This window comes from Rhinolophus sinicus, linkage group LG10 (assembly GCF_036562045.2).
Source record: "Rhinolophus sinicus isolate RSC01 linkage group LG10, ASM3656204v1, whole genome shotgun sequence".
In the NCBI taxonomy this organism is placed as follows: Eukaryota; Metazoa; Chordata; class Mammalia; order Chiroptera; family Rhinolophidae; genus Rhinolophus; species Rhinolophus sinicus.
This window is the reverse complement of record NC_133759.1, coordinates 110565276-110573586: the sequence shown is the minus strand read 5'-3', so window position 1 is coordinate 110573586 and position 8311 is coordinate 110565276.

The window sequence follows — 8311 nt, the reverse complement described above, 5'->3', positions numbered from 1 at the left end:
TTCTCATGCCGGTGGGGGTGCCAGGCAAGGCGGGCCTTACTCCTCATTTACAGAAGAGGCAACTGAGGCTGGGACAGGGGCACGGTGCCCAGGGTGGGCCAGCTAGGAGGATGCACACCAAAGAGTCTCCCTCCTGGGACCTGTCCACTCAGGCTGCTTCTGCAGCACAAAATCCTTGGGGGGCACGACGATCTGTTGTGTTTCCCAGTGTCCCACTTTGAGCTTCTGTGACACAAGTAACTAAAGAAAAACACCTCTTGGGGGCCCTCAATTATCAGAATGAGTCCCCTACACATTCTCCTCGTGGAGCCCTGTCTGTGGCCATGTGATGGACAGCCCTAAATGCCGTGAATGTGAGAGCCCAGCCACCTGGCCACCCAGCCCCAGGGCTTGTTCAGTCAAGGCCCGCAGGGAGGAACATGTTTCCCTGACAGTGGCCTGTGGCAAGGAGACAGGATGGTTTCTGTGCCCACTTGAAGAAGCAGACACTGAGGTCGTGCAGCCCAGAGCCAGCATGTGGCACTCTGGCGCTTTCCTGCAGCGGGACCCCGAGGTGTGGACACCCCCTGCCCCACCGTGTGAGTGAGGCCTGTGCACAGATGGCACGCTCCCTGTTGCACAGGGCCTGCAAGCAGGTGGTCAACAGGGAGCCCCTGTGTCCTGGGATTGCAGCTGGCCATGGCGGCTGCCCTGACTTGCTGGATGTTCTAGCAAGAGGCCAAAGAGTGATGTGCCAGTTGGGCCATGCTGGTGGCTGGTCCCTGAACAGGAACCAACCAGGAACCAACTGGGTTTTCTTGACCCCCAGGGAAGCAGTTAGGAGAACTGGAAAAGCCAGTGAGGAAGGGAAAGGCCAAGAAAGGGTGCGGAGCACAGGGCTTGGGACCCACCTCCCTTAGAAGGAAGAGTGCGGAGGCAGCCCGAGCTCTGATTTTTAGAAGTTTAAGTTGTATTCTTGCCCCCACCAATCACCACATGGCCTCCTCTGGGGACAGTGACAGAGGCAGCACTGTCGTTGTGTCCCCACCAGCACCTCACACACAGCACTGCCTCCTGTCGGCAGCTCCTCTCCACAGCCCACAAGCCAGGACACCCCCAGTCAACCCACTTCTCCCCACTGCCACCCCTCCCATCCAGGCCATCTTGCCCCTGACCACTGTGCCCGTCTTCCTAGGCTCCCTCCTGCCCTCTAGCACCCATAGTCCCCTCCCCAGCAGCTGAGGGTTCTAGAAAACCAATCAGACAAGCCCTTCTCTGCTTGGCCTCCACAGCACTCTGAATAAAGTCCAGGACCTTATCACATCTTCAGGCCTTTTATCACCCCTGCTGCGTCCTGGCCTCACCTCCCCACGGCCCTGCCCAATGTCCCTGCACTCAGCCACACCCCCTCCTCCTAGAGCCCACACCAGTTGCACCCACAGCTGGCAGACGGGTCACTGATGGTGACTCCCACTTGGCAGTTACTCAGGTCAAAAGCCTGGGTGCGCTCCTTGCCTCCTGTCCTCTCGCTGGCCACATTGGATCTAGGAGGAAACTGACCATTGCCACCCCTCCATGGCCCCCGTCCCCAACCCCCCACTGAGAGCCTGGATTTGTCCAGGAGCCTTCTAACCTGCTCTGCTTCTGCCTTACCAGCTGGTCTATTGTCAACACAGAATCTTCAACAATGGGAGTGAGAGCATACCACCCTGCTCAAACCCCTCCCGGGTCTCCCACCTCAAGGTGAAAGCACAGGCCTTAGAATGGGCTCTCCAACCCTGCCCCCAGTCCTTACCTCTCCCACCTCCCCTATGACTCGCCCTCAAACACCCCTGTGTCCCTGTCTCAGGACTTTTGGACTCTGTCTGGACCAAATTTTCCAGCCTCCCTGGCTGGTGGATGGGGCGGTGCGGCTGAGTTCCAGCCAATGGAGGTGATGTGTGCACCTCCAGAATTTCCATTTCCCTCATCCTCTGGCTGGATGAAAAGGACCTGCTAGATGACAGGGCCACAGATGGAGAAGCCTGGACACTGCAGGGTCAGGCGGAGGCCACCACTGACCAGGAACAGCTATACTGGCTTCTGGATGAGTGAGAAATAAATGTGAGCTGGGTTCAGTTGCTGGAAACTTGGGATCTGTTTGTTACAGTAGCTCGCTAGCATCCTTCCCTGACTGACACATGAACACAAACACATGCTGTGCTGCACTTGTCACAGTGCTCCAAGGGGACACACGGTGCCACTCAATGGTGAAAGACGGGCTTCTGTCTTGGCCTGGAAGGCGAAGGTGGCTTTCATGAAGGACCTGAGAACTAAGCCCTGAAGATAAGTCGGTGTGTCAGGGGATGTGAAGAACTTCGCAGGCAGAGGGAATGGTGGGAGGAAGGAAGGAAGCCCATGGAAGTTTGGCAGAGGAAGTGGGGAGGAGGGAGCAGGGTCCAGACAGCCCCCTCCAGCCTCTTCTATCACTTTTCGGGCCCACTTTCTCATTAAACTTACAGCTACTCTTTAAAAGTGGGTTCACTCTACCTACTCCGCAACTCAAAAGACAGATTCTTAGAAGAGAAGGGACGACCTGATCAGCCAGGCAGAACCTGGATGAGGGTTAACCCCAACGCGGGGTGAGGGCCCAAGGAGCCAGGGTCAGCCCAGGCCAGCGTCCTGCACGAATGCCAACCCTTCTGGTCAGGACCTCCAAGCAACACAGTCTCTTTTCCCTACTGCTGCTGCCAGCATGTGTCCTGACCCTCAGTGATGGTGGAGGGGCAGTGCTGGGACGGACCCAGGGAGAGGCAGGGCCAAAGGCATCATGAATTTTTATTCAAAACCAGCTCCAGCTTGCCCATCAGCTTAGCTCCTGGAGGACATGATGGCTTCTGGGCCCCTAAAGGGGTTGCAGTGATGGGGCTTGGGCCCCACGCCTTGGAGTGTAGACCCTTCAGCTGGTAGATTCAACCCCAAGTAACTGATTTGATCAAGGCCAAGGGACCGAACTAGAATAGATCCAGGTCATCTGCCCAAACACACCAGCCCTGCAGTGCTTTGAGGCAGAGGGGGACAAACCAGGAGAGAAGGGGGGGGGGGGATGGAAAGAAGAATGAGGGAGGTGTTTGTCCAAGCCTTCACCCCAAGGGAGTGGCCACATGACACCTTGGTTCCCCAACCAACCTGCCTGTGGAACCCCTGCTGCAGGAGCATGTCACCAACGAGAGTTGCACAGAACAGAAGTGGGCCTTGTGCAAATGACAGGGTTCAGAGTCAGACAGCGGCCCGAGTTGGGACCCACGCTCAGACGTTGGCTTGGCCCGTGACCTGCATTAGGCCACTCACTTTCCTGAGCCTCCTGCTCTTGTTGGGAAGACAGCCCCTCGTCCAGGCCATTCTGGGAAGGTGGCACCAGGGCCAACCTGTGGAAGGAAATGTAGCTCCCTGCCTAACTCACAGCAATCGTGGCTGTAGGAGGCGGACACTGGGGAGAGGTGGGCAGAGTCCCCACAGTGGACACCAGCCCCCTACCACCTACCCCAGAAGTACCATTGAGGGGTAACAATGGCTTCACAACAGGACATCCAAGGGATGTCCCTCCTCCCCCCGATTCCCAAGGCCATGGCCCCAGGCAGGAGAGGGGGCTGGAGGCGGTGACACCCCACTTTGAGGGGCCACCATTAATTAATTAGGCCCCATGAATAACGCATGCCGCCTCGGGTGTGTTAATGGGGTACTCATACGCGTGCTACGGGCAGTGTACATCCTCGTCGGAGCGCCTCACAAATAATTCAGACCCTGGGCCTCCGCAGGCTCGGGGAAAAGCGGCCAGGGTTTCCGCGGGGCTCGTGGGCTGCTTCCAACAGCCCAGCTTTACATTTCATTATAAATGGCTTTGCTGGGCATGTCTGCAACTTTTACATTTCCATCCACTTTATTATTAATGGCTTTCCTGAACTGTAGTAGCCCAACGTCGCACACAATGCGTTATAAATATTTGATCCACATCTATAGTCTGCCATTTATCATTTATAACGGGTTACAAAAACATTATAAAACATTTACCGCCCATTTATAGATCATTTTTGGCTACCACAACGACGTGTTATAAATGCATTATTAATCCTCTTCACACCATTATAGGAACCCCGTGGAATGGGGCTCGGCCCTCCGGCTCCCGATGAGGAGCCTGCAGGGCTGGCAGGGGTGGCCAGGGGGCATGGGAGCCCCGCCCTGCCTGTGATCGCTGTGTGTCCTTGGCCAGACACAGCACCTCTCTGTTCATACAGGTCAGAGACAGCCACCCTCTGCTGAATACTTCCTGTGTGTCAGGCACTGCTCACAGCCCTTAGCCCCGGACGCTATGTTCACGCCCATTTTACAGACTGGAAAGGAGAGGATTTGCCCAAGGCCATAACCATGGAGAGCTGGCATCAGACCCAGGGGTTTCTGTCTGTACCTCTAATGCTACCTGTCCTAGGTTGGGGTGAGAGGTCAGACAAGGCTGTCCCTGGCCTTAAGGGGAGCAGGACTGCAGGACTCAGGGAGTGGAACTCAGACAAAGGTTAGGGTGCTCGAGGTGGGGGCCCTGAGGTGAGGGGCCTGCATTCTGGCCTCTGACCTGGCAGCCCTCAGCTCCTGCAGCCACATGCTTTGCCATCTCAAAGGCTCTCCCAGCTGGAACTCTGGCCTGTGGGCTCCTGGGCTGATGTCTGTAATGCTGAGCGGGGAAGAAGGGGCCTGAGGAGTTTGGGACCCAGCAGCCCCTCCACAGCACCCCAGCTCTGTGTTCTCAGGGGGCCCCCAGGAGACTGAGCACAGCAGTCACAGCCGTGGTGTGCAGAATAGGTGGCAGGTGGTCAGCGGCGGCTTCCTCCATCAGAGTGGTCAGTGGGGCCTTGGGCTCTGCAGCCAAAGTCTTGCCCTAACCCAGCCAGCTCCTCTCTGTATGCGGTGAGTGACTTTGGCGACCAAACCTTGTTGGGGGGTGGCTCCCCCAATTTTCCTCTCGGGGTCTGCTCTCCCTACCTAGAGCAGCTGGAACCACATCATTTGCTGGACAAATGTCCACTGAGCCCTACTGTGTGCAAGACCACCCCTTGCTCCCCACCGAGCCCTAAGTCCCCTCCAGGCTGGACTTTCCACCAGGAGGGCACAGGTGGGAAACCAGGGCAGTAGGCTCACCACTCACATGTGATGACAGATGTGCCCCTAACTAGGTTGGTAAGTTGAGAATCCTCACCTAGAAAACTCCTATTCACCCTTCAAGACCCACTTGCCATTCCACCTTCTCTAAGCAGCCCTTTCTGACTCCCCCAGGTATGGCCCCCTGGAGGCACAGCCTGGGCCTGGCACTGGGACCAGGTCTGCACCGGAGAGGGCTCTGGGGTGAGGAGACTGGACTTCTAGCTCGGTATGCCAGCCCTCCCAGGAGTGTTCCTAACAGGTCACCTCCCCCAGGAGGGAAGGGGTGGCAGCCCCTGGGGGAGGCCTCAAGCCACACCCTCCTCTGCCAAGACACCTGAAATGACCCCACCTCTGCTTGTCCTGGACTAACTGGGTCAGAGCTAAAAGTCGCTCTGAGGAAAGACACTGGGCGAAGGGGGAGGGAGCATTCTGGACCAGGACCCCCAAGCAGCTCCACCCTATGTGACCTTGGACACCTGCCCCCTCATCTGTGAAGTGGGGCCATCAGCCAGTCCTCCCAGGGTGGACGTGAGGGCACTGGCCCTGGGGAGCTGCCATGGGGAGACCCAGGGACCCCAGGGTCCCAGGCTGCCTTGCCTATCAGCCCAGCTGGCTGCTGGCTGACCTGTTTGAAGGTCAGGGGCCACTCCTTCCCAGAACTGAAAATGAAACCAGGTGTTTGCTATGAAGCTGTAAGGAAGCAGGTGAGCTTGTCACCATGGCAACACCACACCTGGCCCCACCCTCCCCACCTGGGGAAGGAAGACCTATGAGTAGTTGCTTTTTCACCCTGCCTGGACCTGGCCGCCCTCCTCCCCTGGGCGACCCTTTCTCCCAGAGTGGAGGGCACTGCAGGGCCTGGGGCTGGACTCCCGTGGAGCCCTGGAGCTGTCGGCCTGGAGCACGCCACTGGCACTCACTGATCCCAGAGCAGAGACAGGGACCCCACTTCAGGGTTCACATTGAGTGTCCCCTCCCCACGGCTGCTCCCTGGGCCCAACAGTTCTGTGGGGAGTGGCCACGGGTGAGGAGCTCTGAGGGCTGAGAGGGAGGTCAGGGGCATGGGTCGTGGCCAGACTGTGGCCACTGGTCATCCACACCCTCTCTGTCCACCCTCGGGTCAGCACCATCGCTCTGAGCAGCACACCTTTGCCTCAGTCCTCCCGCCGCCCACTCCTGGCCCAGGTCCCCTTTGTCTGTCCGGGATGGTCAGGGGCTGTCCTCCAGGGGCCTGATGTGTGAGTGCCCTGACCTGGCTGTCTGCTCCCTCAGTGCTCAGCAGAGGCGCACCCACCACCTGCCCACCCAGCACGTGTTTCACGAGATACCTCAGCTCAGATAACCTCCATTTTCTCGTCTAGTGGGTGGGTGAGTGCAGCCCCTCTTAAGGAGAGGGAAACTAAGGCTCAGACAAGGGAGTCTGAGTGGGCCCCACCCTGCCCCCACTCACCTCACCACCTTCCTGACACTCAAGGACTCCCTTCCCCAAACCTGGTCAACTTCCTGGAATTGGCATGAGCAGCCCCAGGGAGCTTGGCTTTGAGGGCTGGGGTGGGACACACAGGCTGGGCCAGTGCCCTTTCCCCCGCTCCCACCCAGGTCCAGGCTCTGGGCTCTCAAACACTGCACCTCCCTCACCTGCTCAGCGCACCCCAGCCAGGCAGACCCCACTCCAGTCTGGTGTGGAGCAGCAAGCAGTAAAAACACACAGAACCCAGCAGAGGAGGCAGCTGCCGTGGGGTGCAGGAAGCCTTCCTGGAGGAGGTGCCCCAAGAGCTGAGAGTTGAATATGAAAGGGGGCTGGCAGAATGTGCAGCAACAGGAAAGAGGGCTTGTGCCAAGGCGCCGTGGCCAAGTCTGGGCTTCAGAGGGGATGCTGAGCCGGGGGAAAGGGCGAGGATCAGAAGGTTCTGACCGACTTGCTAGGCCACCCCACCTCAGCGGCCAAGCCCACAGGTCTGCAGGGTCCAAGGCTCCCTGGCTTTGGAGTTCAGGTGAGGGGCGGTAGCAGACAGGCCAGGCCAGGCCCCCTGCTGTTTCTGTCCTGAGACCCAGGTGACTTGGGACACTGCGAGGGGCTCACTCGGCCCCTTGGTACAGCTTGCACGCACGCCCTCTATGTCCTTACACCCACGTGTGCTCCGTCACCCACCCCCATGCACACCTGCCTCCCGGGGCAGCCTGGCAGCTCCTGGCTTTCGCTTTGCACAAACCACAGGCCCAGGCCCAGGGCTGGGTGCACGTGGTCAGTGGTCGGGGGGCAGACTCTGGCTGCTGCACTCAGCTCTGCCCAGTGCTAGCTGGTGACCTGGGGGCTCAATACCCCACCTCCTTGGGCTTCAGTTTCTTTGTGTGTGAAATGGGACAGTGCAATCAGAGGCTGCCACTCAGCATGGCTGGGCCGGCGTTCAGTGCCAGTGCTGGTCCAGGAGCCCCTCCGGCATGATGCCTGAGCCTGGGCAGCTGACGTGCAAGCACAGACAGCCCTGCGCACCTGCTGCGACCCCCTCTCGCCAGCGTGCAGGCGTGTACGGCCCGTTCTCGAGGGCCAGGCCAGCGGCCTGCACATGTGATGCTGTGGTGACCGAACCGGCCACCCTTATGGGCTGTAGGTGCTGCCAGACCACCCTCCATGGGGCCCTTCCATGGTCACTGGCTGGCTGGCTGGCTGCTGGTCAGCCTGAGTGTGGGAGGTGGGGTCTTGGGACTGATGGGCTTCCCCTCCTGCTGAGGCTGAGCCCCTCCTGCATACTCACCCAACCCTTCACCCCCACGCTGCCATGCTACGAGGGAGTCAGGCCAACGTGGGCACAGGGCTCTGATACTGGTGCAAGCGGGGAGGAGGGGTCCGGGAGCCCCTCACACTTGTCCCGGGAGGTGCTCCAGACCACCATGGAATGCACCACCAGCCCGTGGGTGGCTGTGGGGCCCTGGGTGAGGGACGTGGTAGCACTCTGGGGCACGTGGGTGTCCCAGTGGCTGTTGCCCGTGCCGTGGCCCTGTGTGAATCACATGACACAAAGCGGACTTTCTGGACGTGGTAGCTCCTGGTGGCCAGGCTCGGGGCCCTCACTGGGCAGGTGGGAAGGCGTGGTGCTCACGGCACCTGGGCTGGCAGCAGGAGGCATGTGTTGGCTCCTTGACTCAGAACCTGCTCTCT